Genomic DNA, 24,297 nt, shown 5'->3' with positions numbered 1-24,297 from the left:
ACTGCTAGCCACAGCACTAGATTCACCTTTCTTTCCCTGCATGCTGTATTGAATTCTGAATTACCTGGGACAGGCTCTCCCACCACTGTCCTCGAGCCTGGAGGTCTGCCTCTTGTATCTGACTCCCCTTTTTCATCAAGAAATGGATTTCCAGTTTTTACAACACAAGGGTCAAGTGTGCTTTCAGTGATTATTGGTAGTTAATAATCAGGTGTTCAAGGGTACCTCTCCAGAGTTTCATTCATAAAGTGTACCAGTGCTAAAACTCACATTGTTTAGACCTTGAGAACCACACTGGACCTGTCACTTTGCTAGACTCGTACTCTTTCTTCCAACTGTTTGAGTAAATTTCAATGATTTACATGACATTGCTGGTGCTAGGTTATTTTCTGTTTAGTCTGCATTTTACCCAAGGTGTTTAGGTGCACATGCATCAAGCTAATTACCGGTCGCAAACGGGCCGATTCGCAGAATCGACCCGGTAATTAGCCTTTTGTGATACATCAAGCCCAAAACCATTCGCAAAATAGGTAATCGCAAAATGTGCAATTGCCTATTTTGCAAATGCAGTTATGGAATCTCAATTTGCGAATCCCTAAATGCAATGCAAGAAGCATTCTCAAAATGCGACTTTGCATTAAGGAATCCCAAATTACCATCAACTTCAAATTGAGGGTGATTTGCAATTCCTTACAAAAAATCAATTTTGTGCATTTTTCTAAGTGCCATGTGGCGCAGACACATGCCCTTAGAGCATGTGTGTGCACTATATGCGCACACATGCCAATTTTGGGGGTGCATCGGGTGGCCTTTTGGCCCCCTGGCACCCTTGAAATTGCATTCGCAATTTGTGATTACCTATTTGGTAATCGCAAATTGTTTCCCATTCTTTCCTAATAGCGATTCGCTATTAGGAAATGTGTAGGTATAGCAATTTTTTTAGCGAAACCTACATGCATAGGCAATTGCGATTCCTTAATAATTAAAAAAAAAAAAAATGTTTTTGTTCTTGGCATATGAGCTGCAGATTGCACACTGTGCATAGATTGCCACCTAGTGTTGGGCCCGGATGTTTGCAGTTTGTTGTTGTCCTGAAAAGTTCTTTGGAAGTCACGAGATAGGTGACTCCTCCTTTGGACCACATTGCGCATGGGCATCGGCTCCATCCCCAGATTGTTTTTTTCCGCCATCGGGCTCGGATGGGTTTCCTGCGTTCCGGTTAGGAACCGAATTTCGTTTGGCGCGCAATCCTCACCCAGTTCGACAGTATTGTTTCGATCGCGCTCCACATCGACGCGATTCTTCACCTTCAAAGTCTTTGATTCCGGTCATCAATGAAGGCCTTCGGGCCTACCTAGGCCTTACTTCTGGCTCATGGAAAGGATGCCATTCAAGGAGTGTCCACGGTGTGGGTCGAAGTTTTCCCACACGACCTACATGAGGTGTGCAACCTTTGCCTCTCACCGGAGCACGAGGCTAAAGACTGTTCCGCTTGTGCCTCCTTCCGCTCCAAGAAGACGATCCGGGACCGACGAGCTCTAAGAACAATGGCCTGCTCGTCAGCTTCGATCCAGACGACATCTTCGAAGAGGGTGTCGACGTTCCAGAACACAAGCACGCCGAAGAGAGTACCAGCTCCTCTGATGCAGAAGACTCCGACGTCGAGGAAGTCACTCCAGCTCAGCAGGTGGTAAGTAAGATCGTCGACCCCAACCCTTCCTCGACACCCTCTAAAAAGGCTTCGGGCACACCCTCACCTTCTGGCCCGGGTGCACACCGATAGACTGCTTCCCACGCCCCGCCTTAGGGCCTGGCAAAGAAGCCCATTAAGCCTTCAGGCAGCTCTGGCTCAAGCCAGCCTATCCACAGTGCCGATCCTACACCGACACCGAAGAAAAAGCCATCTTCGTCAACCACCCCGACCGTTGCTCCGACACCAAAGCACACGGCACCGAAGACTGGCAGCGGCTCATCAATGCCGAAACTGCATTCAGAGCCAACTAAAAAAACGCCTAAAACTCCAGATGCACATGCTTCGGAACCGAAAAAACACCCGGAACCGAAGAAACAGGTTCTGGTAAAGGACACTTCAAAAGGGCACACTTCTAAACCGAAATCAGCTACCGACTTGGTGCCGAAAAAACCTACGGAGCCGAAAACCTCGACACCGTAGGATCTGCCCTGTTCAGAGGAACTTTTCACACCTAATCCTAACCAAAAAGCTCTTGTCAAGGAACCTAAGACTGGTCAATTGACTCTCCGTTCCAAAAAGAGACCACTTGATGCGCCAGCACTTTCCTCCTCCTCCTCCAAAGAAGAGACATTGCAACCTCCCCATTAAGGGTACCTTCTCCTCCACCCCCATACTGTTCTCCCTCCTACACCTACTCCACCATTCGCCAACACCATCCCCTGATCCACAAGATGATGTAGACACAGACTCTGATGACACAGATAGAGGTGCACATGAGCCAGCAGGGACCAATAGTACCCCCTCAGCCACCTAATCCATGGGATGATTACAACACCCCTGATGTGCCTTATGTCCCACAAGATGACATATACTCTTCTAGACCATCCCCACCAGAGGACACTATAGGTTTTAACTTACTAGTCCAAAGAGCTGCCCAATATCATGGGGTGGACTTACACACAGATGCGGTGGAGGAAGATTTCCTACTAGACACTTTTGATAACACACAAAGGTCCACTGCCATTTTACCAATGCTTAAGGGTGTAATCAAACATGCAACAGAGGTTAGGTTTTTAAAGACCCCGTCAGGGCTAGGGTCCTCAATCCTCGAATTGAGAAAAAACATAAAGCTGCCTCTACAGATCCAGTCGATATTAAAGGTCCAGCACCATTAGACTCTTTAGTAGTGTCTAATGCACGTAAACATGCTAATTCTCAGGCATCAGGTGAGGCCTCACCTCCAGACAAGGGATCCAAGCTACTTGACGCCTCAGGCAAAAGAACAGCATCTCAAGCAGCTAATATCTGGCGCATCGCCAACACCCAAGCGTTGCTGGCCAGATATGACAGAGCTCATTATGATGAACTAGAGTCCATAATGTAGCATCTACCTGACAAATACAAAAATAGGGCCAATAAACTTATACAAGAAGGTAAAAATATTTCCAACACTTCCATTGGCTGTGCCCTAGATGCGGCAGATACTGCCTCAAGAGCAATTAATACCAGCACCCTCCTACGTAGACATGCTTGGCTACGTATCTCAGGTTTTAAACCTGAGGTACAAAACTCCATCCCTAATCAGCTATTTGATGAGACACATTTATTTGGCCCAAATGTTGACATGTCTTTCGAAAAGAATAAAAAAGACATGGATATGGCAAAATCTATGGGAGCCTTGCAACAGCAAGCTCCCAGACATTCTTTTCATCGTTCATCATACAGAGGCAACACTAGAGGCTCTCCTCTAGAAAGTCCCTCCACCTCTTACAAAACCCCTAACCAATCCACATTCACTTAGGGCTACCAAAGAGGGGGCGTTACAAGGGTAACAAGAACAAAGGCAGAGGGAAAACCAACAACTCCCGCTCTGCCTCTACGCCTCTACCCCTACCCAATGAATCCCCCCCCCACCCTACCCCCCAACATTCCACTCCTGTGGGGTGTGAAGACTGCAACAATTCCTTCCTGCCTGGACCAACATCAATCAGTCAGGTGGGTGCAACAAATTATTCAATCAGGTTACTGTCTAGAACTAACATCTACCCCCCAAACATACCACCCAAACAGCGTCCAATGTCACAAGAACATCTAGCACTGTTAAAGCAAGAAGTAGAATCTCTGCTACAAAAAAGTGCAATAGAACCAGTTCCTCTGCACCAACAACACAAAGGGGTTTACTCTCTATACTTTCTGATACCAAAAAAGGACGGCTCTCTAAGGCCTATTCTAGACCTCAGACCGCTAAACATACACATACAGTCAGACCATTTTCACATGGTCCCACTGCAACAAGTCATTCCGCTTCTGTCGCAAAACACCTCCCTTGCTACTTTAGATCTCAAGGACTCATACTTCCACATTCCGATTCACAAGGCTCACAGGAAGTATCTCAGATTTGTAATAGACAGACAGCACTATCAATTCAAAGTACTCCCATTCGGAGTCACAACAGCACCAAGAGTATTCACCAAGTGCTTAGCAGTGGTGGCAGCGCATTTACGAAGACAATACATCCATGTCTTCCTGTACCTCGACGACTGGCTCATAAAAGCCAACTCATACAACCAATGCGTGGAACATACTCAAGCCACAGTACAACTGCTTCACGACTTGGGGTTCACAATAAACCACGCCAAGTCCCATCTACAACCATTCAAAGTACAACAGTACCTCTGTGCCACAATCAACACCTCAAAAGCGCTTGCCTATCCCACTCCAGGAGGATAGCCAGCATACATACTCTTCTAACAAGGTTTCAGCTACAACACTCCCTTCCAGCAAGAGTGTTCATGCAACGCCTAGAGATGATGGCCTCTTGCATTTTCATAGTGCCCCATGCAAGACTTCAAATGCGTCCGCTACAAGAATGCTTATCACGTCAGTGGAACCAGGCTCAAGGTCAATTGACAGGCCTAGTGTTGGTAGACGGTCGGACTCATCGCTCTCTGCAGCGGTGGACGACCAAAAACCTTTCCAAGGGACAACCGTTCCTAGAGCCAGTTCCTCAGATACTGGCTCTAGGAACTGCAGATAGCTAGATTGATTGTCTAATGCATACAGATTTGTTACCACAAAGCTAAATGTATGTTATCTGTTCCTCCTAAAGCCCACTCTACAAGAAAAATAGGGGCTTCAATGGCATTTTTAGGGAACATTCCCCTAGATGACATCTGCAAAGCAGCTACATGGTCTACACCGCACACATTCACAAAACACTATTGTGTAGATGTGCAAACCAAGCAACAAGCTAATGTGGGCCAGGCTGTTCTCAAAACATTATTCCAAAGTACTGCACAGATAGAGGTGGTCGCCGCTAGGGATGGGTACTGATATACAATCTATGCACAGTGTGCAATCTCCAGCTCATATGCCTCGAACGGAAAATGCTACTTTCCAGTATGCATCAGTTCCCTGGCATGTAGAGCTGAGGAGTTGCACACGCCCACCCGCCTTCCCCGCTGTCCTTGTCTGTTCCAGTATTATCTTAATTAGATGCAAATTACATGGGCATCCTTCCTTTCCTTGCAAATCTCCATCATTTCCCTAATGGCGAAAAACAATCTGGGGATGGAGCCGATGCCCATGCGCAATGTGGTCCAAAGGAGGAGTCACCTCTCTCGTGACTTCCAAAGAACTTTTCAGGACAACAACAAACTGCAAACATCCGGGCCCAACACTAGGTGGCGATCTATGCACAGTGTGCAACTCTGCAGCTCTACATGCCAAGAACAGATCCATACTGGTAAGTAGCATTTTCATTTCATTATTTTTTTGAAAAGAAGTCTCAATTCAACACAGCCTCTCGCCTACAACCCTGAGGGCCTGCAGCTTGTTAATTTACAATAGTGCACACAGCTATTTAACCAACAACAAAAAGGGGCAGGCAGCGTACATTAGCCATAGATATCTTGAGGACATTCGCTCATGGTGGTCATGGTGCACCAAACCCTCTAGTCATAAACTACATTCACAGTGTACAGTAAGCACCATAAAGCAATACTCATGAACAGCGCACTAAGGTTAGAGACATGCACTGATATCAAGTAGGTGGGAAACCATTTCTTTCGATTGAGGCCGAACCAAGCCTCACTCCCTTCGCAACCCGCCTGATGTTCCGGATGCGGAACTTTCCCATCAGCAAAGCGTCCAGGGAAGTAGCAAGTAGCATGTCCCATGTGTAGTAAATCAAGTACCAGGAGCGTGAGTGTTAGTGTCAGGAGTGGCAGGAGCTGTCTCACCCGGGGCGTCCTGTTTGGTGAGCAGATATGAAGTATATAATCCCCAGACGTTTTTGGGGTCTGCTCCGGGGGTCGTGGAGAATTTGTTAAAGGTCTCAGTTTGGGTACTGCAGTAAATCATGTCGTGCAACCATTGTGCCAATGTGGGTACAGGGCCCTTCTGTGAGAAGTTGGCCTGGTATATAATGCTCACTAATTCTTAGTGATCACTTTGTACCATGCCAAGCAACCCTTATGATGATGGTTGTAATTCAACCTTGTAGACCAGTTATCCTAGTGGTAACGTGGACAAAGCAGTCTTAGGCTAAACTCTGAAAGGCATGTGAAGCCAGCTGTTATACCATACACAACCCCCTTGAATACCAAATGAAAGGGACACCACACAGATATATATTGAAAATATATATTGATTTATTAACTATAAAATCCCCTGGACTCTTTATGAGCACAGAAGCACAAGTGTTAAATCACAAGACAGTTTAAAATACACAAAAGTTGCACAATATGGATGAGCCCTAGGGGCCACCTAAACCATATACTAAGAAAGTGGTATAAGAGATACCAATAGGAAAGTGAAGAGGCCTAGGGCCTCGGGAATCGCTGGAGCTATTCGAGACTAGCAGTGACTAAGTCGGGAGAGGCCCACGGGACTCGGGTGCAGTGTTCAAAGTGCACGCACTTTCCAATGTAAAGTCTATGGTGCGTAAAAAGTACAAAGTTAGAAAGTTAGGAACCTTCCGAGTGACCTAGGGAGCTGAAACTTAAGACACAGGCCCTTGAGATGTGTACCAGTGCAGGAGCACCGGCGGAGCTGAGTTACCTCACCCACAGGAAGCGGGTGCACAGGGTCGAAGTAGTGTCGGGTTTCGTCACGCTGGTCGATGGTGCTTGGAGCTGAAGATGCTGCAGGCGGCTCGATGTGAAGAGTTCCGGTGGATCCAAGGGTGGATCTGAAGATGTGAAGACCTGAAAGCAGAGGGGACAGTGTTCAAAGTCACTAGCCAGTGACTACCGTGGAACCAGATCGGAACCAGGCGATGTCGGGTGCAAACAGGCGTTGTCGGGTAGCTTCTTTCTGCAGCCACGTGGATACCCGGGGTCGAGGACGTCCAGGAGTCGGTCACGAGCTGTCCCACGTAGGCTTCTCGCTGTTGGCGGTGTCGGCGACCTGATCGGAGCAAACAGGCCTTGGCAAATGCAAGCCACGCAGAAGTTGAAAGATGCTGTTCACTCGGACCAGCAAGGTCAGAGCGGGTGCTCCTTTTCACAGGAGCTTGGGTAGGTCTTGAGCAACCAGACCTGCTGTGTAAATCGTCGGTTTCGTCGCCAAGATGGCCGCTGACCACGTGGCTAGTGGCCGGGATGGCGCGTCGAGTGGCACAATGCAAAAGGGCCCCACGCAGATCGTGGAGATGCTGGAGAGCTGATCTTCGGTGCAAGGGCTGCTCGGTGGTGGGGGTTCTCAGTCCCCAAAGCACAACGTCGAGGATGCCTCAGAAGCTGCGCAGTCAGCTTTTCGAGTGTCTTCCAAGAGGTCCGGTCCCACGTCACTCGGTGCCTCCACGGGTCCCTTCTTTGCAGGGACTGTGGATCAGGCTCTGAGAGGTCTGGGAGTCTGGTTCTTGTCGGGCTCTGGGCTCGGGCTCCGGCGGGAGGCGGCGGCAAAGCAGACGTCGAGTTGCTGGTTGGTACCTGTGTTCACAGGGTGGCCACTCCTAGGCCACAAGGGAGATTCTTCTTCAGTCTTCTGTGCAGCAGAATGTCGAAGTCCAGTCGTCTTCTTAGTTTTAAGTTGATTCAGGATGATCTGCTGTGCAATGGCACTGCTCCCACTCTTATTCCAATCTGAGGGGTGGATCTCCTGCTAGGCCCCTCCCCTATGGGTGGGACCAGGAAGGGGGGTGGTTACACCCCCTCTCCTTTGTCCAGCTCCTCGCCAGGACTGGGGCTGGAAAGCCCCAGAACCGGTTTGGGCTGGCTTATGCACAGGGACACCTTGTGTGCCCCAGGCATGTCTCAATCTATTCAGCCCTGTCCTTCCCAATACACAAAACCCTGTCTGGGGTGGTGCTCGCACCTCCCCAGGCAGGAAACCCTTTGTCCAGGCCCTCCTCGCTGGAAGGACTCCCAGCAGCAGGAGGTCAGACATGTGTCTGTGGTGGCAGCAGCCATTTTGTGATGCTGAGGCTCTGTTTAACTTTAACCGGGGTTAAGGCTACACACATGTCGTGTCCCTCTAGAAGGGTGGAATGCTATCCCCGTCGCCAGAACTGGCGAGGGGATAGTATTCCAATTCGTATGACACCTTACTCGACATGTTTTGATAAAGCCAAACCAAAGATAGCATTTAACCGCGAGGAATATAATGCACTTAAGAGTATATGGTATGGCAATATCCCGGAACAGCTTAGGGAGTGGTTCCCGACAGCTGCAGACAGGCTCAGCTCCTGCTAGAGCACCATCTCACATGTAACCATGCACTCTGCCCCCAGGATTGCAGGGGCCTTCCATAGGAATGGCTTACAGGTTAACATGTGTCCAGTTTAAGGTTAGATATAGGGATACTATATCTAAGTAAGAGGTGATTACACCAACTTACCCCAGCTGAGTGATCAGCCAGTTGTGTCAAATCTGGAGGCCAGGCCAGGGGTGGCACAAGACGTGCTGCAGCCCCTGGTAGGCCTTGGATGCACCTATGCCCTGGGTACCTAGGGTACACTGTTACAGGGGCCTATAAGGTGAACCAGTTCCAATTATGTTATGCACCTAGGGTACATGGAGTCCATTTTAAGGAGAGAGCAATCAGCCTGGGGCCCTGAATAGCAGGATCCCAGGCCAACTATGTCAAAAACCAGCTAAACACCAGGCAAAAAGTTTGGGGGTAACCATAGTCAGATATCCACCTTCCTACATAACCCCCCCCCCAAACGAAAGGAGATAAGGCTATCCTTGACCAGGTAAGCCTATATTGCCTAAGTGGCCATATAAGGAAGTACCAGCTTGGCTTGGTAACCCCCTGTTTCATGGTCCACTAAGCAATCCCTCACCCTAAGGGTATCTGAGGGTCTCCACCATAGGGAATCTCTACCTGTGGTGTGTCTTTGCAAAGTCAAAGGCTGGTGTTGAGATGGAGTACTGAAGTGAGTCTCCTCTGTAGGGCTCAGCTTCCTCCAATCACTCTCCACCATGTGTGCCTTTCTTTCTCTGACTGAGTTGCACTGTGCTCTCAGGGTCAACCTCTGGCTACCTAAAGCTGGAGGCTGGGTCCCTCTGTTTGGCTTACTGGAGGGACAGGTCAGGTTTGGGGCCTTTTGGTCCCAGGTTTGGCTGTGCCCAACAATATCCATCTGGGGGAGGTCCCTAACTACTTTTAAGGGGTATCCCTCAGGAGTTTTTAAAGTTTTCACCTCACTAGGGCTACTAGTTTCGGTGCCCCTAATCTGTTGATGGGGGTGCTTTATTTGACAGGGGGCCCTTTGGGTCTCACTGTCCTTCTTGTCCTCTGCAGCCCTGGGCTGAGTAAGGCAAGGTAGAGAGGGGCAGGTTACCTGCTCCAGACTGGGTCCCTCCTGAGAAGGGTCCACTGCCATCAGAGGCTCTGTCAGGCCAGGCCTAACAACCTCTGGGACAGTTCCTTCATCAGGGGTAAGATCAGTTCCCTGAGGAGGCTGATCCTTTCCTAAAGTCTGGTGGGAGGGAGATTTCTCTTCCTCCTCAATGCTCTCTGTTTGGGTGGAGTGATCCATCATTTCAGGCTTCACTACCCATGTATCAGTTTGAGTTTGGGCTGTGGCCATCACAGCCCCACCAACCTTTTCAGGAGGAGACTCAGTTTGGGTATGGGCTGTTATCAGTACAGCCCTGCTACTCTCTTCAGGAGGGAAGTTATCTAAAGATGGGGCTGAGGTTTGCTCAGCCCTCCCAACCTTTTCAGGAAGGACATCTTGAATTGGGGCTGTAGCCATTACAGCCCCACTAACCTTTCCATGGAGATTTACCATTCTAGAATGGGTTTGCTGTTCAACCTCAGCCCAGGCTGAGATTTCCAAATCATTACCCAGTAGGCAATCTACAGGCAAGTTTGCTGACACTGCCACTCTCTTTGGGCCAGTGACACCTCCCCAGCTAAGATTGACTACTGCCATGGGATGATTGGATTCTATGCCATCAATGTTTGTCACCTGATATCTGGCATCAGGTAAAAGTTGCCTTGAGGGGACTAGACATTCAGCCACCATGGTGATGCTAGCCCCTGTGTCTCTGAAGGCCTCAACTTTCAAGCCATTGATGAGGGGCTCCTGTCTATACTTGCTCAAAGTGTTTGGGCAAGCAGTGAAATTGGCAAACCCCATGCCAGTCTCATAGACAAGAGTATCTGTGTTAGGGGACCTGGATAGGCCAGAGTCCACCTGTCCTCCAAAAGTAAACCCACCCAAATTCTTGGGGGTGCTCCCACCACCTGGGGGACCACTGCTAACAGTGACAGGAGGTGCTGGAGCCTTACCTGGAGGTATATTCTCTTTATTGCCATTCTTGGGACAACAGCTATCTGTTTTGTAATGCCCAACCTGTTTACAGGTATGACAATAAGGCTTTTTCTGGGTTGTAGAAGTGTCTTGGGACCCACCCCCATTCTTGGAGTTTTGGGGCCCTGGGGAAGTCTTTTCCTTACTTTTATCCCCACCCTTCTCTTGAGGCTTGGTAGTCTCTTTCTTTTGGTCACCACCCTGGTTCTTAGGCCTGATCCTGGTTCTGACCCATTTGTCTGCCCTCCTACCCAATTCTTGTGGGGAGGTCAGATCAGAGTCAACCAGGTGCTGATGTAGAAGCTGATTTTGACAATTACTTAAGATTTGCTCTCTCATAATTAAATTATACAAGCCTGTATAGTCAGTAACCTTACTTCCCAGCAACCAGCCCTCCAGAGCCTTAGTGGCACACTCAACAAATTCAGACCAGTCCTGAGTCTGTGTCTTCTGGGTATCTCTGAACATTAACCTGTACTGTTTAGTGGTTAAGCCTAACCCATCAATCAGAGCACTCTTCAGGACCATGTAGTTTCTAGAATCCTCATCACTAACTGTGAGGAGTCTGTCTCTGCCTCTACCTTCAAAGGAGAGCCACAAGATTGCTGCCCACTGCTCCTGAGGGATCTGCTGTACCATGCAGGCTCTCTCAAGTGCAGTCATCCATTTGTGGATATCATCCCCAGCTTTGTAGGGGGGCACAATCTTACTCAGGTTTCTTGTATCAAAGGACCTGTCTTTATCCTTCTGGATATTGCTGCCACCAGTGGATCCTAATCCACTCTCTCTAGGCTGTCTTGCTCTAGCAAGTTTCTCTTGGGCCAGGGCAATTTCTAACTCTTGTCTCTGGACTCTCAATTCAGCCTCTCTAATTTGAGATTCTCTCAATTTGGTCTCATGTTCCCTTCTCTGAGGGCTAGTCATCCTCTTTCTGGAGTGACCATGAGAACCTCTAGAAGCATGTGAGTTGTCAGAGTCACCTGAGTGAGTCCTTCTCCTCCTAGGCTCCTGGTTAAGTCCACCTGGGGGTCTGAATGGGTTGTTACCTGATTCAGTCCCAAATAGGCTTAAGTTAGCCTGGTTCAGTCTACTGACCAGCACCTGACTATTTCTGTCATCATCTGACTCACTGCTTTCCACCTCATCCTCTTCCTCTTCCTCTTCATCTACCTGAGGAGCTCCAGTGGTGGAGGCTTCCTCATCTACTAGGATGATAGGGGCAGGGGTGTCTACAGTGTCATCCTCTGAAGGATGGCCTCCTTCAGCATTCCCCGTGGGGTTTGCTTTAGAGGGCTTTAGAGTCTCAGACTGGTCTAAGAGCTCTCTTAGGTGGTCTGTAGTAGGGGAAGGCCCTGTCTTCAGACCCCTTAAGACACAAAGCTGTCTTAATTCCTTAAAGGAAAAAATAGAAAATTTGGATGGTGCCCTTGGAGGGTCACTCTCAACAGAGACATTCCCAGTGGAACCCTCTGCTCCAGAGATTGCTCTAGTGTGGGTGGATGTGTTGCAATCTACCTACACTGGTGTTTACCTACTAAACCTATCTAGTAGTTGTAGCTAGGGTGTGCTACTCCCTTTGCTCTACAACAACTAAGTTCAGTAGAACTTAAGTATACTAGTCTTGTTTTATATGTACCTAGCAGGTACCTGTATGATCTTTCAAATGATAATCTCAAAGATTGTAATGGTAAAACAACAGCAAGCTCAGATCCCAATCCGCTGCTCACCAATGTGAGAAGTTGGCCTGGTATATAATGCTCACTAATTCTTAGTGATCACTTTGTACCATGCCAAGCAACCCTTATGATGATGGTTGTAATTCAACCTTGTAGACCAGTTATCCTAGTGGTAACGTGGACAAAGCAGTCTTAGGCTAAACTCTGAAAGGCATGTGAAGCCAGCTGTTATACCATACACAACCCCCTTGAATACCAAATGAAAGGGACACCACACAGATATATATTGAAAATATATATTGATTTATTAACTATAAAATCCCCTGGACTCTTTATGAGCACAGAAGCACAAGCGTTAAATCACAAGACAGTTTAAAATACACAAAAGTTGCACAATATGGATGAGCCCTAGGGGCCACCTAAACCATATACTAAGAAAGTGGTATAAGAGATACCAATAGGAAAGTGAAGAGGCCTAGGGCCTTGGGAATCGCTGGAGCTATTCGAGACTAGCAGTGACTAAGTCGGGAGAGGCCCACGGGACTCGGGTGCAGTGTTCAAAGTGCACGCACTTTCCAATGTAAAGTCTATGGTGCGTAAAAAGTACAAAGTTAGAAAGTTAGGAACCTTCCGAGTGACCTAGGGAGCTGAAACTTAAGACACAGGCCCTTGAGATGTGTACCAGTGCAGGAGCACTGGCGGAGCTGAGTTACCTCACCCACAGGAAGCGGGTGCACAGGGTCGAAGTAGTGTCGGGTTTCGTCACGCTGGTCGATGGTGCTTGGAGCTGAAGATGCTGCAGGCGGCTCGATGTGAAGAGTTCCGGTGGATCCAAGGGTGGATCTGAAGATGTGAAGACCTGAAAGCAGAGGGGACAGTGTTCAAAGTCACTAGCCAGTGACTACTGTGGAACCAGATCGGAACCAGGCGATGTCGGGTGCAAACAGGCGTTGTCGGGTAGCTTCTTTCTGCAGCCACGTGGATACCCGGGGTCGAGGACGTCCAGGAGTCGGTCACGAGCTGTCCCACGTAGGCTTCTCGCTGTTGGCGGTGTCGGCGACCTGATCGGAGCAAACAGGCCTTGGCAAATGCAAGCCACGCAGAAGTTGAAAGATGTTGTTCACTCGGACCAGCAAGGTCAGAGCGGGTGCTCCTTTTCACAGGAGCTTGGGTAGGTCTGGAGCAACCAGACCTGCTGTGTAAATTGTCGGTTTCGTCGCCAAGATGGCCGCTGACCACGTGGCTAGTGGCCGGGATGGCGCGTCGAGTGGCACAATACAAAAGGGCCCCACGCAGATCGTGGAGAGGCTGGAGGGCTGATCTTCGGTGCAAGGGCTGCTCGGTGGTGGGGGTTCTCAGTCCCCAAAGCACAACGTCGAGGATGCCTCAGAAGCTGCGCAGTCAGCTTTTCGAGTGTCTTCCAAGAGGTTCGGTCCCACGTCACTCGGTGCCTCCACAGGTCCCTTCTTTGCAGGGACTGTGGATCGGGCTCTGAGAGGTCTGGGAGTCTGGTTCTTGTTGGGCTCTGGGCTCGGGCTCCGGCGGGAGGCGGCGGCAAAGCAGACGTCGAGTTGCTGGTTGGTACCTGTGTTCACAGGGTGGCCACTCCTAGGCCACAAGGGAGATTCTTCTTCAGTCTTCTGTGCAGCAGAATGTCGAAGTCCAGTCGTCTTCTTAGTTTTAAGTTGATTCAGGATGATCTGCTGTGCAATGGCACTGCTCCCACTCTTATTCCAATCTGAGGGGTGGATCTACTGCTAGGTCCCTCCCCTATGGGTGGGACCAGGAAGGGGGGTGGTTACACCCCCTCTCCTTTGTCCAGCTCCTCGCCAGGACTGGGGCTGGAAAGCCCCAGAACCGGTTTGGGCTGGCTTATGCACAGGGACACCTTGTGTGCCCCAGACATGTCTCAATCTATTCAGCCCTGTCCTACCCAATACACAAAACCCTGTCTGGGGTGGTGCTCGCACCTCCCCAGGCAGGAAACCCTTTGTCCAGGCCCTCCTCGCTGGAAGGACTCCCAGCAGCAGGAGGTCAGACATGTGTCTGTGGTGGCAGCATCCATTTTGTGATGCTGAGGCTCTGTTTAACTTTAACCGGGGTTAAGGCTACACACATGTCGTGTCCCTCTAGAAGGGTGGAATGCTTTCCCCGTCGCCAGAACTGGCGAGGGGATAGTATTCCAATTCGTATGACACCTTACTCGACATGTTTTGATAAAGCCAAACCAAAGATAGCATTTAACCGCGAGGAATATAATGCACTTAAGAGTATATGGTATGGCAATATCCCGGAACAGCTTAGGGAGTGGTTCCCGACAGCTGCAGACAGGCTCAGCTCCTGCTAGAGCACCATCTCACATGTAACCATGCACTCTGCCCCCAGGATTGCAGGGGCCTTCCATAGGAATGGCTTACAGGTTAACATGTGTCCAGTTTAAGGTTAGATATAGGGATACTATATCTAAGTAAGAGGTGATTACACCAACTTACCCCAGCTGAGTGATCAGCCAGTTGTGTCAAATCTGGAGGCCAGGCCAGGGGTGGCACAAGACGTGCTGCAGCCCCTGGTAGGCCTTGGATGCACCTATGCCCTGGGTACCTAGGGTACACTGTTACAGGGGCCTATAAGGTGAACCAGTTCCAATTATGTTATGCACCTAGGGTACATGGAGTCCATTTTAAGGAGAGAGCAATCAGCCTGGGGCCCTGAATAGCAGGATCCCAGGCCAACTATGTCAAAAACCAGCTAAACACCAGGCAAAAAGTTTGGGGGTAACCATAGTCAGATATCCACCTTCCTACACCTTCAACCAGCATGTTACAACCCATCGCTTCGCCTCAAGCAGGCCCATGTCTACCAGTCTGCGGACCACCTTAGGTAGCCTTTTAGCGTACCCCTAGGAGGGCCGGGTCCGGAGTGAGCTCCGTGCCCCCCACCCTCCCCAGCTCCAGAAAGATCAACTCCCAATATCTATACACCTCAGGGCAATGCCAAGCAAGGTGGACAAAGTCTGAAGTATGTGCATGGCACCAGCGATTCCTTAATAATCGCTATTAAGGAATCTCAATTGCTTAGCTTGATGGCTGTGCCCCTTAGTCCGCACCATATTTGCCCACACGGTCTGCGCATTGTACATTAATCAACACAGATGTTGCATTTATAACCCTCTAATTATTTTTGTAACCAATTTACTCCATTATGGGTTCTCTAATATTCATTATAAGGTTGAATATCACCACATATCTGTGGCATCATGGAGCACATATTTAAAATAGTCATGTTTAATATTGAAGCTACATTTTTGCTCGTTTCTTTCTGCCTGACTCCTTTAAGATATTCGTGGGAGATGAGGAAGTGTTCGCGGACTGTTTAAATGTCGAAGAGACGCTGAGCGTCCATTAATATTGACATATTGAAACGATTAAGTCATTCTGAAAGAATAACACTTTTATGTCCCAGATGAAGGGCGTTTCAGCCCGAAATGCATTGGACTGAATAAGTGTTTTTCATTTGAAAACAACGAATTACACAAATGAACTGTATGGAAAAGAAATTTGAACTTATGACCATAAAATATGATTTTTCCTTTATTAGTATGAACCGTTATTTACATTAACTGATATGGAGTATTCTAACCACATATGAGTGGAGCGCCAGGGGATGCTTCCAACATCAGTTGGGATCACAGTTTTTAATCCTCTAAGATATTGACCACTATCCATGTTTCTGCTCTGTGCGAAAATATCATTTTCACTCCTGCTTATTTTGACAGAAGCTCCATTTTACCTGTGAGTTTGTTTTCTTGCAACGTCTTTGGTCGGTTTTTTTGTACATTTTTCCTGTCAGATTTTGTTTCTACGTTTTTGCACTTGATAGGTTATACCTTCTTTTTAGGTCTCGCGCCTAGCGTTGCAGTGCGCAGCACTTCTTGTGCAGCACAAGACCTCATGTAGGGGGTTTTCAAAGCTGACTACACGCTTGTGCGTGTGCTTTAGCTTTCGGCGGCTCTAATTGGCTTTTGCATGCTTTTTTAAAAAAAAGTCAGCACGCAATTGGGCAAAGGCGGGCGCATGTCCCGCCTTTGCTCCGCCCATTCCTGTTGGTGTCTGTTACGCGTATCAGCGCGGTAAAGACAACAGGCTCCCTCGCCCCCGCTCCTCTGGTGCGCGCGCACCCCTAGTTTATTAAGGCCCACCCTTTCTTTTATTTTTCAGGGCGCAGCTGCAGGGTGACTTTCACTTTGTCAAATGTGGGTCAGGTTGCTCCCTCCGTCCCATGACATCGCGCACTCTGTTGTTTTTTGCACCCCCTGCCCGCAATCCAGTACGGTGCGCGCGCTCATAATACTGCTGCAAAAGGGTCTGTGCCTTATGTGAATATACACACACCCACTCCGCCCGCCTGCACTCGATGTGAGCCTTCCACGGCTCACCTCAGACAAGTTCCGCTACAGTATGGTGGCATTCAGCAGGACATTTGGTATGCAGGCGATCCTGCTTTGAATCCTCCAGGGTACACTACAGTATGGTGGAATTCAGCAGGACATTTGGTATGCAGGCGATGCTGCTTTGAATCCTCCAGGGTACGCAAGTCGGGGTTTCTTTGTGCCGGGAGCTTCACGAACAGTATAAAAAGCGAAGGACTTAAATAATACTGCTGCAAAGAGGTATGTGCCTTTATATAGACCCCCTCCCCCCCAAAGTGATTTTCTGACGGCGGATGGCTCAGAAAATGTGTAATGACAAAATGTACGGCTGACTGTTGGCTACACGTTCTGTGCAGCAGAAAAAAGCAAAAGTGTAAAACCAACACAAACCTTCCCCTTTGTTTGTGAAGTTCCCTGGCTACAGTAAGCGCAGCTTTTTAATGTCTGTTTCCGATTGCTGTTCATACATACTTTCCCTTCAAATGTTTGAATGCTGTCTCCAGAATACTTAAGGACTATTGTGTATTCAGTCCCCAATGGCACTTCGCAGGCTGCATGTTTTTTTTTTTTAAATCATGGGATACATAACATGCGAGGTGTTGCACTCATTTCTGTGGTGTAAAATGCACGGAGTCTGCTCACAGAGCTGCAGTGGAATTCAGAGATCTTCTCATTATTTTATATTGCTCTGGGCTGCATATGCTCAGCATTTCAAGAAAAACACGCAGAACAGCCTTTTTTCGTCTTTCTTTCTTTCCTCATTCTTTTTTTCCATGTTCAAATATTGCAAATATACTTTGCCAAATAAGTAAGCTCTGTAAGCTGGATACATGTTGCCGAAAGGCATACTTGACAGGAAGCAGACAGGAAGCACTTGTCTTTTATTTTAACCACCACTGGTGTGAATTTAAGAGGTGCACCAATTCTTGTGCACTTGAAGCTCTGCCGGTAAGTGTGTACCTTCCCTATCACTGTTAGGAACTAGTAAGGAAGAGGGTTGCGAATTGTTCACTTTTAGGTTTAAAGTATTTTATTGAAGCAGGGTGGGGTAGGACACAAGGGGGCAGGGAACAAATGAACCACAGGAACCGCACATCAGTTCGCATTATACAGCAAGTACAATAATGCAGTCACAATTTTGCAAGGGGCTCCATCCGACTCGGGAGCATAGCTTCGCACCTGTGGGCACGTACAGACAACGAGGGGGGGGGGGAGAAAGGGAGGGAGGGACGGGATGGGGGGAAGGAAAGAAAGTCAGGAAGGGAGGGACAAAGTAGAGAACGAATGAAAGAAAAAGGGGGGGTAAGGAAAAAATGGGGGGGAAGGGAAGGGAAGAGAGGAAGGGGGGGGGGGTGAAGGGAGGAGAAACAACCCCGCTCCAAAAACCTACCCAACCAAACAAAACCCCCAACTACCATATCCCAACCCACCCCCTGTACTGTGCCAATGTCTACAGTCTCCACTACTGCGAACTCTCCATGAATCCCTGCTATACAATACCGACCCCACCCAATCAAGCAGGCGGGTCTGGTGGCGGCGTCAGCCTCAACAACCGAAGGTATCTAGGGCAGGTGATCTCTCGAAACTCGGAACATAACAGGCAGTGAAAGGGCTCCCACAATTCCTCAAAGGTATCAGTGTCCCCCAGGGCTACTAAGGACATCTTCTCCATTCCAAGAACGTGCCATAATCTGTGCAGCCAACCAACTACAGAAGGAAGTGTTGTGGTGCGCCAGTGTATGAGAATATTCTGCACCGCTGACCCCAGCGCAATCGCTATCTGTCTACCTCTCTTAGACCTAAGGGGGTACATCAGCCCATTCGGCAGCCCTAGCAGGACATAGGCCGGGAATCTAGGCAGTTCTATCCCAAAGCATTTGTCCACCTCACCCAAGACCTCTTCCCAGTAAGGAGCCAGCAGGGGGCATTCCCATAGAATGTGTGTTAGTGTACCAGTGTTGCCACAGTTGCGCCAGCACGTCCCTGGTATTGCCCTGTCCATCTCGTGCAGTTTCTCCGGAGTACGGTACCAGTAGGTCGAGATTTTAGTGAAGGTCTCTGTAAGACCCGTGTGGTAAGCCGAATGGCGTGCGCGGAAGGAGATGTGTTCCCATTCTTTATGGCTCAGCTCGCGCCCGAGCTCTCGCTCCCAACGTTCCCGACCGGGGTTGTGAATATGAAAGGAGAGGGGCTGCAGCATTCTATACAGGTCTGAGATCAGTTTAGCGTCCGACGTGCGAGTAATTAACCAATGCTCATACGCCGTAATTTCCCGGTGTGCCGTGTCGCGCACTTGGGGTTGTAATGCCCAGTGGCGCGCCTGCATGTATCGCATGCGCTCCGTTTCCGGGAGGCCATAATCCCGTCTCAAGTCCTGGAAGGAGACAACCCCCTCAGGGGAGTACAAGTGATACAGAGTGCAGCAGCGGGCCACCCGCCAGCGCTCATAGGCACCCGGTTCCATCCCAGGGCCAAAGTCCGGGTTGCCAATGAGCGGCGTAAAGGGAGAGGGGAAGGTGGTAAGCTCGCATCTGGCAGCCACAGAGTCCCACGTCTGGAGCGGGACCCGCGTTACCAAGGACGCATAAAGATTGGGGGGGCGATGGGCCCGCCTCAAGAATGGCACTTCCTGCAGCGTCCTACCCGCCACCGCCTGATCCTGGAACAGCCAATGCTTATCAGACTCCCACCGGTTCCATTCCACGAGATAGCGGAGCTGAGCCGCCTGGAAATATTTCCGCAAGTCCGGTATCCCCAGCCCTCCGGATTCCGGTGACAGCATAGCGATGCCTCTCTTGATCCTCGGCCTGCGGCCCTGCCACACGAACCGTGCAATGGCAGTCTGAGTCTCCGCAAGCCACCCCGCGGGGGGCTGGAGCGGTAACGCTCTGAAGAGGTAAAGCACCTGAGGCAGGAGGGTCATCTTCACCGCGGCCACCCTACCCAGTAGCGACAGCGTGCCCTTATCCCACCGGCCCAGTTCCTCCCTGATTTTCGCGCCCAGAGCCGCGTAATTGGCCGTGACCATCTCCGGGAGGGAGGGCGCCAACAGGATCCCCAAGTACGGGATCCGGTCCCTGGACCAGCTCAGAGGGTAAAGCCTCTGCAGTTCCACCCTAGTGGCAGCAGTAAGCGAGATGTCCAGGGCGGCTGACTTACCCAGGTTCACCTTGAAACCCGCCACGTCAGCGAATAAGTTCAGTTCCTCCACACAGGCCGGCAGCGATCTCCGCGGGTCATCCAGCGTCAGAATGACATCATCCGCGTACAGGCTAATCGCATGACGGAACCCACCCATCTGGACGCCGATAATGTCAGGGTTCTGCCTAACCCTCTGGGCAAATGGCTCCATGTACAGGGCAAAGAGCAAAGGGGAGAGCGGGCACCCCTGTCTCGTGCCCCGCTCAATGGGGAAGGGTCGAGAGCTGCCGCCGTTCACCCGGACCACCGCAGATGGGAACCGGTAACAGTTGAAGATCAAATGACGGAACCTCTCCCCTATCCCGAATTTGCTCAGGACTTTTTCCAGGTAGGGCCAGTGCACCCTGTCAAAAGCCTTCTCCGCGTCGATGGACAGGAGCATCCTCTCCCCAGGGATCCTGGAAGCCTTCTCGAGAATGTGCGTCACCCTTTTCGTGTTATCTACCGTTTGCCTACCGGGCACGAAGCCCGCTTGGTCCGAGTCAACCATGCCAGGGAGGTGCAGCGCCAGGCGTGCGGCTAATATACTGGTGAACACCTTCAAATCAGTGTTCAGCAGCGAAATGGGACGGTAGGACCCACAAGCGGCCCTATCCTTGCCCGGCTTCGGAATCACTGAAACCGTGGCCTGGAGAAATTCGGGGGGGATGGCTCCCGGCTCTGCGAAGGAGTTAAAGAGGCGAGTCAGCAGAGGCGCCAGCTCCTGACAGAAGGTTTTGTAGAACAGCGGGATAAAGCCATCCGGACCCGGGGCCTTGCCCAGTTTGAGCCGGGATATCGCCGTGACCACCTCCTCGATACGTATGTCACGCTCCAGATACTGAGCCTGATCCTGTGTCAGCGACGGGAGCGGGACCGAGTCCAGATAGTCCACCTCAGTCTGGGCCGAAGGGGCCTCCCCGGAGTAGAGGTCAGCATAAAAGCTGCGAAAGACATCTGCTATCTGCTCATCGGTCGTGACTCTACCTCCGGCCGGGTCCAATAGTTCCTTCACTCGATGCTGCTGGTGCTGCACCCTAAGTTTGTTAGCTAGGAGCCGCCCACACCGATCGCCCCCTGTGTAATATTTGTGTTTCAGGCGAAGCATCGCATACTCCGCCCGGTCCGTATCGAGGGCCGCCAGGAGCTTCCGCGCCGCCTTCAGCTGTCTCCACACCCTGGGGGCCCCTGTCCTATGATGAACCTGCTCCAGCTCCCTCACCTGCCGGGTGAGCTCATCCCTCTTGAGTTGTCGGTCCCTATTCTCGGCCGAGGAAATCGCGATAAATTCGCCTCAGAGCACGGCCTTGAGGGCTGCCCACTGTGTCGCACGAGAAGTATCCCCATTATCGTTCACGGTCTGAAAAGCCAAAATGGCCGCCCGGATCTGATCCACCACCGACCGCCTATGCAAAAGCGTGTCTCGGAGCCTCCAGACCCCTCTCGGCCGAGCCACCGGCGGAAGAGTGAAAACGCCCTCCACCGGAGCGTGGTCAGAAAGAGAGAGGACCCCCATGTCCGCACTCGAAGCCAAAAGGAGCATTGGGCCCGACACTAGGAGATGGTCTAAGCGCGCATAAGATCTATGGGCGTGTGAGAAATAAGAGTATGCGTGGGTGGTGGGGTGGAGGCGGCGCCACATGTCGTGCAAGTCCAGCTCCTCAAGTCGAGTTCGAATCGAGCCCGAAAGCTCACCCAACTGATGGCGCCGCTGCACAGACCTGTCCAGTGCCGCGTCAAAAACCAGGTTCAAATCACCCCCCAACACTATGTGCCTATCAGAGGTGGATGCAACGTCGTCCAAAGCCCTGTGCAAGAATTGATCCTGATGATCATTGGGGCAATAGACGGTGCCAACAGTCAGTGCCAATCCCCCCATCTTAATCTTGTATACTAGAAGTCTCCCTTTCTGTTCTGCTACCTTGCACACGACCTCCCCCCTGAACCCCCTAGAAAACAAGATGGCCACCCCCGCCGTCTTGGAGGTGCCAGAGGAGAATAGCTGCGTGGGGAACTTAGGGGTACGCATCCGCGAGCAATCCTTAGCCAGCAAATGGGTCTCCTGCAACAGGCAGATATCCGCTTGTGAGTTCTCCAGCAAGGATAACACTGCCCGCCGCTTAACCGGATTGTTCAGCCCTTTCACATTGACAGTAAGCACCTTAAGAGCCATCAAGGAGGGAGTTCAAGGAGCACACATCAAGAAGCAAAGCCCCGCAATCAAACACAGAAGGCACCATTCGAGGCCTCAAAACAGAGCAACTTTGAATCACCCACTGGCACAGTACAGTCCCCGTACCCCAACACCCCACAACTAGAAAACCCCCCCCTGCCCCCACACAACCAAATCTACACCACCCCCCGCTACTGGTCCCCCCTCTAGGTCCCAAAATCAAAACAACTGCCCGCCTGTCCCAACCCCATACCCCGCTTCCCAAACTTCCCAAAAAAGACATTGTCCCAGTCCGGCCCGAAACGGGCAAGGCCGTGGTAAGTCAATCTTGTGGACGTCCAGCCACCACCACCAGCACTCGCCCTTTCTCCCAGCCCACCCCCCGGATCCCCGCACCTGCAATAAGAATGAGCTAGAGTAGACTCCCCCCGGAGTGAGTTCAGGCCGTCAAGGCCACTTCGCCGTTCGTCGCCACTCTGGAGGCCTCCTGGATGGCAGCCGCCATGTCCGCCTGGATTGCGGGCGAGCCCGGACGCTCCGCCGGAGGAGAGGCCCCTCCCCCAGCTTGTCGCCATCCGTCACGAGTGCTGCGCCTCCGCCGTGGGGCCGGGGTATCTGTGTCCGATGCTGTGAGGCCCAACACCGCGCAGACATCCTGGAGGGACCGAAGCTGATGCAAGACACCGTTCCACCTAAAGATCAGACGGAAGGGGTGTCCCCAGGAATACTGTGTCTCATGCTCTCGGAGGAAGTCCGTGGCGATCTTGAAGGATTTCCTCTTCTGTAGCGTGACTGTGGATAAGTCCTGAAACAGGGTCACAGGGTGGTCCCGGAATCGGAAGGGTTGCTGCCCTCGTGCCTCACGGAGGATCCGCTCCTTCAAGGGAAAGTTCGGGAGGAAGGCCAGAATGTCCGGAGCGGGCGCCGTAGCTCTACGGGGGCGACCCACCCGGTGTGCCCGGTCTATGCGAATCCGAAAGTCCTCCGACTCCCCCAGGATCGCCCGGAAGAGGGCCACCAGATATGCAGTCACGTCCTCACCCTCCTCACCAGACGGCACACCGCGGACCCGTATGTTGTTTCGCCTGGACCGATTTTCAAGGTCCTCGGCGTGGGCCTGTAACTCAATCTGTTGCTCCCGCAGCCGTAGGACTTCCTGCTGCAGATGGGTGATCTCCTCATCTCTGGAGTGACCCGCTTCTTCCACTGTGTTCACACGGTCCCCCAGGGCGTCCATCTCTCTCCTTACTTCGCGGACCTCCCCGGCCAGCTCATTCTTGAGAGCTTGAAAGTCCTCCCGAAGGGAGCTAAACAGCGATTCGAGAAACGATCTCGTCACCGGGGGCTCTCCACCATCCGCCCCCCTGGTCGGCGCCGGGGAGGTCGCAGCAGGTTGGGCTCCTCCGCTGCGTAGGGAGCCCCGTCCCAGCATTTCCGGCAAGGTCCGGTCGCCCCGTCGCTGTCCCCTGGCATTTGACATTGTAGCTCAATAAAGGAAGCCGAGGCTCACTGTCCAGCGAAGAAAGCAGCTATATGCCATCCGAGAGCAGCCCACACAGAGAGCACCGGGAGGCCCGGCCGAGCTTCACAAAATGGCCGCTCAGTAAAGTCGAGGGGCCAACGCCCAAGATGGAGATCCCCTCTCCTTCTCCGATCTGAGAGCCAAAAATCCGGCCAGTGGGCAGAGTCACAGTGCAACGTTCGCCGAGGTCCACGGCTTCAGGGAAAGATCTTCCCCGGGAGACTCGTTCTTCAGTCCCACACAGACAACCAGCCGAAGCGATCTCCTCCAGCGGGCCTCCTCAAGCCACGGGCTGGCGTAGTGAGGCAATGCCGACTCCGCCTCCGCTCTGCACCTCCGCTCCGTTCCGCTCCGTACAGCCGCCGTCGGACAACTCCGAGCCGTTCGCGGAGCCGCTGCCTACTCCCACTCCAACAGCTCATGCACCGCTGCGGGCTTCACCTCTCGGAGGCCGGTCGCTCCGTCGCGCGCCGAGGGTCGGGAGACTCGCGGCCTCGGGCTCACACTCGGGCCGTTCAGCGGGGTCCGACCCGGGCCGTACCGGTCAGAATCTCATCCCCGACGGCGCAAACCAGGCTCAGCAGGCTCTCCACACCTCCACCGTAAGCACCAGGCGCAGTTGCCGCTTGATCCGGGGGGGAATCAGCGGTTACAAGCGGTGCAGGAATTCAGGGGTCCGGGAGCTCTCGGCAAGTGCGACCGCTCAGCCCGCCATCTTGGCCACGCCCCCCGAATTGTTCACTTTTAACGTGACTATTCAATCACTGGGCCTGCACATTCTTGAAAAAACACGACGTTTCCCTAACTTCACAAAGACAGCTGCCTGCTTTGCTTGTGTGAGAAGTGACCTAGCAGAA

The sequence above is a fragment of the Lissotriton vulgaris genome, chromosome 5 (assembly GCF_964263255.1).
Source record: "Lissotriton vulgaris chromosome 5, aLisVul1.2, whole genome shotgun sequence".
In the NCBI taxonomy this organism is placed as follows: domain Eukaryota; kingdom Metazoa; phylum Chordata; class Amphibia; order Caudata; family Salamandridae; genus Lissotriton; species Lissotriton vulgaris.
This window is presented reverse-complemented; position numbering follows the sequence as displayed.